The sequence below is a fragment of the Sinocyclocheilus anshuiensis genome, unplaced genomic scaffold, assembly GCF_001515605.1.
Source record: "Sinocyclocheilus anshuiensis isolate Anshui unplaced genomic scaffold, SAMN03320099.WGS_v1.1 scaffold20, whole genome shotgun sequence".
Lineage (NCBI taxonomy): Eukaryota > Metazoa > Chordata > Actinopteri > Cypriniformes > Cyprinidae > Sinocyclocheilus > Sinocyclocheilus anshuiensis.
Window position 1 is genome coordinate 2968769 of NW_015558646.1, and position 7336 is coordinate 2976104.

At 38.3% G+C, this 7336-nt stretch overlaps 1 protein-coding gene across 2 annotated transcripts in view; it reads right to left on the reverse strand.

Moving 5' to 3' along the window:
- LOC107680965 (protocadherin-1-like) overlaps positions 1-7336 on the reverse strand; it is a 182433-nt gene that overhangs the window by 27745 nt on the left and 147352 nt on the right. The window lies entirely within an intron of this gene.

Here is a 7336-nt window from a genome sequence, read left to right on the forward strand (position 1 = left end):
ATATATAGAATGAATATGTCCAGGAAAAACACAAAACTAAAAAAGTAAAAAGTCCCCAGAAAGTTTCCACACAATCCACTTTACTCATTGCTAAGATACAACGTTGAAATTGACTCATTTTCTGCACGAAATATAGCAAGAGCATCTAAGATCTTTTCCCACTACAGTTCCTGCTGGCCCACGCTGCTTTTACAGCCAATGACTGATCCAGAGGTCTCGCACAATGTTAGGACACAGACTCCTCACGCAGTAGGCACAGCTTGCCTACCGGGTGCAGATCAGCAGGAGAAATGCAACTGACATTTCATCTCATCAGTAGGCAATGAGGCACTGCACAGTAGCAGTTTCAGCCACTGCTTCACTGTACCCTGCTGACACAAACACCAGCTGCTGCAATCTGTCCAGAGACCAGTGTGTGCCTTACGAATCCCGCATGTCACTAATACAGACACAGACTTTTTATCACTGCATTAAAGGCAACGCTCTGGCTTTGTATTCAGGGCTGCCTGCTGCTGACCCATCGTTTTTGATGCGCAGGTGTAAGGTGTGCAAGTTACGTAAGTATTTTTCATTGATTTTGTGAGATTTATTTAGAAACATTTAAACTTATCTTAAAGAGACAGTTCACCCAAAAATGTACTCACCCTCATGTTGGTCCAAACCTGTATGAATTTCTTTCTTTTGTTGATCACAAAATAATATATTTTGAAGAATATTGGTGATCAAACACTTGACCTCCATAGTATTTTTTCCATACTATGGAAGGTAATGGCTACTGTCAACTATTTGGTTTCCAATATCCACTTTTTTTTTCTCTCCTACAGGTTTTGAACAACTTGAGGTTAAGTAAATGATGACAATTTTCATTTTTGGGTGAACTATCTTTCCAGCACAGGGCTCAACAATAAGGAAAGTGTGTCAGTAGGGGTCCAAACATTCATTTTGCCATTAATTGTAATTCTGTTATGACAACTCTTGGAGGGATTGGCATGGTAATGTACATGACAATGTTAATGTATTTGGTCTTGGCGGAATAGATCTGCTACTCTGCTGCTGTGGCAGAGCAAGTACCGAGACTTGCTACTGCCAATACATCCACAACATGCTGCTGTGAGCATGTAAGAAATATTGCTGCTGCAAATATAACATACATGAAATAACCCCCATATAGCATACACGAATCACCTCGTAGCAGATCTATACAGGTGGAGCTGGGGAAGGTGGAGGGTTTCTGAAGCAAGCTGCAACTGCTATGGCAAACACTAGTCATATATTTGAATGTTGAGCAGCGAGCTTATTGGCTACCGATACAGGAGAGAACCAATCAGCTGTGCCATGTGATGATGTCATTAGGTCAGATTGAGTTAGACCTATCGGACTGCACCAACTAGAATTTCATGCCAGAACTCTGTATTAATCAAGTGAGATTTTTTGTTTGCACAAGGAGTCTGACAACAGCCAGTTCTCCACACAGAGATCTGATCTCATCATCATCCTGACATAATGACATGAAGAAACAGAACAAACTGAGACAGACTAAATCCAGAAGAACCGTGGCATTCTCTCCAAGATGCTTCAAGAGACCTCCCTGCAAAGCTTCCTGAAAAACTATGCGCAAGTGCACCTAGGGCAAAAGCTGCTTTAAATGCAAAGGATGGTCAAACCAAATGTTGATTTAATTGAGTTAATAGAAGTTAATTGATAAAGAAAATCTATTTATGCCATTATTTTGACAGCATCGTCATTTTACAGCATTTTTGCACAAGTGTCTAAAACTTTTAACAGTACTGTAGCTTTGCAGGTAGGTTTCTTGAAGCATCTTGGAAATGTTGCCACAGTTCTTCTGGATTTAGTCTAAGTTTGTTCTGTTTCTTCATGTCATTCCAGACAGACTGGATGATGATGAGATCAGATCTCCGTGTGGAGCACTGGCTGTTGTCAGACTCCTTGTGCAAACAAAAATCTCACTGGATTATTACAATTAATGGCATAATGAATGTTTGGAAATGTAAACTGATATTTCCTACTGACACACTAGTAAAGAAACAAGACGTTTCTGCACAACAACAACAACAAAAAAAGAATATGAATACAATAATTTATATCGTGAACATGATCATACTTCTACTATAAAGGAGTCAAGATGTTTTTATGGGTGCACATATATACACACAGTCAGTGGTTTATGGCTTCAGGTGCACCCAAAAGGGCTTTTAGTGGCCTTGCTCAAGCTGTTTTCTCAGATCTAAATCACTGAGACAAGAGCCCTTCCCTAATCCTGGTCCTCACCTCTGCCACCTCGACATCTGTCTAAGTGTGTGTATGCAGGCCCGTGAGTGTGTCGGGCAGCATCTGGGCCTAATGAGGCTCACAGCCTGCCACTGCACTCGTTTAGCACCTTCCCATGAGCACCTGCGTCAGAGGTTACCTCCTGACGTGATGTACCATTGTTGTTCTTGCCACGGGAGCCCTTCCACCCCTCGCAATCCAGTGATTTTCACTGCGAAAATAAGGTTTGATACTAAAGATGGAGTCACCCTGGAGTCATGTGCACAGGGTTTACACTCCAGTCTTCAAAAATGCTACTTAAGTCTGCCTGACTACGATTAGCAACTTTTAGTAGACAGGTACAAAACAAAGTGTTAAAATAAACAACAGAAAAAAAGACAGGAAGAGGAAAAAAAATAGGTACACTACCATATACAATACCACAAGAAGTTGCTCACAAACTTGAACAAAAACGCAATACATCAGTAACATTGTGAAATATTATTACAATGTAAAATAACTGTTTTCTATTTGAGTATTTTAAAATTGAATTACAGGTAAATCACAGGTAACCTGTTCCTGTCATGGTAAAACTGAATTTCAGCAGCCATTACTCCAGTCTTCAGTGTCACATGATCCTTCAGAAATCATTCTCATATGCTGATTTGGCGCTGAAACTTTTCTTATTATTATCAATGTTGAAAACAGTTGTGCTGCTATTTATTTTATTTTTATTTTTTTGTGGAAACTGTGATAATAATATTGCCAATATATTTACAGTACCGTTCAAAAGTAACAAGTATAGGTCAGTAATTATTCATATTATTCATATTGGAGTCAAAAATCAAAAGCACAACATCCACAGCATAACAATGTGTCTAGTGCAATCAACATTACTAATAAATAAATAAATAAATAAATAAATAACAACAAATATTATTATTATTATATAAGACTCATTGTGTTCTCATATTGTCATTTTTGCTATCCACACATTTGTAACCACCTGGAGTTTAAAAAATAGGCATGCTAAGTGAATTTCTGATGATACATTTTCTTCTAAGATAACAAAGATAAAAAATATATATATATTTGAATTGTGACAGATGTTTTCTTTTGTAGATGGTTTTAAAACAAAACTAAAACATACAAACTGTTCACACCAGTTCCATTAATAAGGATCAGATTATATATTTTGTTCTATTCAGTGTTAACTATGTTAAATTGCAGTTCTTAATGATGTTACCATCCAACTGCATTGTATGTTTTATTTACTTGCCAAAGCCTTTTTTTCTTGCACTTGGCAAATGTTAAATTTAGACCCTGGCAACATTGCACACCTTGGTATAAATCTTGTCCTCGGCCTATTAGAATTATTCCAGTGTGCTTTCCAGCCAATTCCCAAAAACAACAACAAAAAAAGAGGACAATTTTGGACAATTGGACAACATTACCGTCTATTTGTCTATTATCTATTATTGAAAGTAATACGGTGATATAAACAACAGTTAACCATCTGCTTACAGTGATCCCTGCACACCCCAGCCAGCTGGTTTAATAAATTACACATCCTCAAAAATAATATGGTAAAATTAAAAAAACTCAAATTAAAATTAGCAACTCTTCAAAAGCCCAAAATCAAGGAAGATTCGAGGCCTCCAACCTCGTTCTGATTATTAACAATGACGACTCATGGGGATAATCAACACAGCACTTCTCCAAAAAAATATATTGGGCAACCTTTAACAGCAAAAGAGATTAAAAAGTGTGTTCCGCCACAGGCAGATGGCCCCAGTAAGTGGGAGTGTGACTGCTGTCAGCCTGAGCGAGATGCATTTCTCTGTTGTTAGCACTTTAAATAATTGTGCTGAGGCTAGTGATTATTTGCATAAACACCATTTAAACATAGCTCAAGAGCTCTAATCCCACACCAAACAGCGTGAAAAGAGAGAGATAGGGAATACATTGAGACTCAGAAGGAGTGAAGAGAGATTGCAGCGTGATTTGCTTATTTCCAGGCATTCAAATAAGCATGCCGCAGAATAAAGCAAAGCAAATAAAGGGGATAAATTCTCCCCATATTTTTATTTATTTAGCTTTTTTGTTGCCTACCCAGCAAACCAATAACTCTGCTCGAGTTAAAAAAACTAAGCTGTCTGTCAAAAATTGTAATAATGGCAATTTCGGATACATGTCGCCTTTCATTCTCCCTCCTGCTATCTGTCTCTCAGGAGAATAAATGTTGCACTGGCGTCTGCCCGGCAAATGTAATCATACTATCACTGATGCCTCATTGTTTGTTGATGTCTTTATTTATCTTTTCCTCCATTTGTCTACTTTCTCAAAGCCATTATTCATGTCGTCTAACAATCATAACCGAGCCGCTCATCAGACGGCTGTAAATAAAACCATCTCTTTCTAACTAGGTGCAAACAAAGTGCAGGCCTCACAACATCTCCATATCCTCCATTTCGTATCAACAGCTGAATGACTAACTGTGATTTATGGCTGCGGAAGTGTCATGGCAACAGATTTTATGAGACGACGTTGAACTGATTTGAGTATAGACAATCTACTGTCTGAGAAATGTTCGGTTTGACAGCAGCGCAACTCTATTTGTTTGCTTTATGACTGGAGTCGGCACCAGGATTTGCTTTAGTGGCCTTGCGATGCCTCAGACAGTCAGCAGCCACTTGGCTCGGCAAAGATTTCAGAAACTCTGAACTTCATAAAGAAGCTGAGAGACATTCAAGGTCCTTCTTTTGTCCAGGCGTATGGCACTTTAGTACATTTTTTCCATACTGTGAAACATACGGCTCTGTGAGAGACATGTTACAGGTAGTGCTGGGGAGGTTTGAGGGTCGACTGCATGAGAACTATTTGTTATTATCTGCACACAGTGAGAAGACAGCGTGGATGCACGTTACACACGTGTGCATGCCACGGGCCCAGCGTGGCACATTTAAGCGTAGTGAGGGTACCTTCTACCAGTGGGAGACAGTATGTGTGTGTCAAAGCTAATATGTGTGTATATGGACTTGCCTGCCAGAACCCAGTGAGGGTGCCTAGGAAAGGGGATGCACCCTTGGCATCTCGCAGGGCACAGCAGCTGTCGTGACGACCGTCAGTCAGAAGCAGTATTTGGACGAGATCAGTTTCATTATTATGTATTATGGCTTTTGTACAACAGTTAAAAGACGTTAAGATTGAGTAACATTGTCAGTTACTTTTTCTGTTTCTGCTCGAAATATTTGGAAATAATGGAAATATTTCCAAATAGCTGCAGCATAATGTATGCAACACACAGCAGTGGCGTTTGGTTGGAACGAATCAGTGTTTTTGAATGAACTGGTTGAATGAAAGAATCAGTGACTCACTCGTAAAGACAGCCCTTTGCCACCACCTACTGGTGTAATGACGTAATCTGCAAAAAGACAAATATTTAAAAGAAATATATAAAATAATTGTAATATTTTATTATACATTACATCAAAGTGAGGAAAGGAAATGATCATGATCAAAAAGTACAAAACTGTCACTGTCACTGAGGCAGTACCCTCAAAGTTACTAATATATACACTTTGAGTATATAAATATGTACTTTTGAAATAGTAATTTACCATTTCAGGGTAAATAAGGTACATATCAGTGATACGTTTGTTTAATTGTCTTTTTAAATTGGATGACAGCAATATTGGAATCCACAGCTAAAGCTTTGCTCAGAAATGTGCATTCAAGTATACTCAAAATAAATGAGGATTAAAAAAAAACAATGACACTCATACGTCATATAGTGAGGCCTTTTCTCTTCAGCTGAACATAACAAGCACAGAAGTCTGATTATTCAACTCATCCTGCATTAATATGACTATTAACCTTTCAAGGTAAAATAAAATCACTCTAAACCCCAGTGCATATTTTCTCAATAGCATCATAAAGTTGTGTGTGTACTGTTCATGTACAGTGGGTACGGAAAGTATTCAGACCCCCTTAAATTTTTCACTCTTTGTTATATTGCAGCCATTTGCTAAAATCATTTAAGTTAATTTTTTTTCCTCATTAATGTACACACAGCACCCCATATTGACAGAAAAACACAGAATTGTTGACATTTTTGCAGATTTATTAAAAAAGAAAAACTGAAATATCACATGGTCCTAAGTATTCAGACCCTTTGCTCAGTATTTAGTAGAAGCACCCTTTTGATCTGTGTGAGGGCTGGTTGAGATGGTGCACGGATAGTTCATCAATGAGCGCTCAGCTGTAACCGCCATGATGTCAGAGGATCTATCCAGCCCAGAGACAAAAGTACTGTGAGTGACTGTTTAGAGATCCAGGCGGCACTGACAATGACTCGGTGAAGGGAGGGGGAAAGATTCTGTAACTGTCGAAGCACCGGATCTGAAAGAGATGTGTCTGACTTCTTAGACTTCTCAGACCGCTGGAGTGTTTTATGCGTTCCTCTTTCATTCCTTCTGCACTTCCTGCCTTGGATTTTCTCAGACGACAGCTCACTCATCAGACTCTGTAAAGAAGTGGCTGATACAATAAAAGCAAGGTTGTCTAATCGTGTGGCCAACTTCGTCTCCATGCCAACGTATGACTATTAATCCTCTTAGCTAGCACTGGGCCTCTTCATCTCTCATGTTTTATGTCTACCTCCCTCTCATCCTTATGCCATCCTCCGTTTTTCGTTCCTACGGATTAAACATTTATCGGACAGGGGTTGTTTAAGCTTTATGTTGAGCCAAATGTCAAAACTTTTTTATACTTCTTTCTGAAAAACTTGATTTTAAATGCTTAATTGCAGTGTTGTGTAGTAAAAAATTTTGCTAAACGTTATGTAATATGTATATATATATATATATATATATATATATATATATATATATAATTTCATCTACCCAGAGTACGTATTTGAAACCCATGTATGTACAGTATGTTAAAATTATATCGCCTTATACGGCCATACCACTCTTGATATAGAGCAATATTTATATCATATATTACATTTCCGTTTGGGTATGCTAGTTCTATGCAATGCAAGCTCTTTATGAGCCTTTCAGAA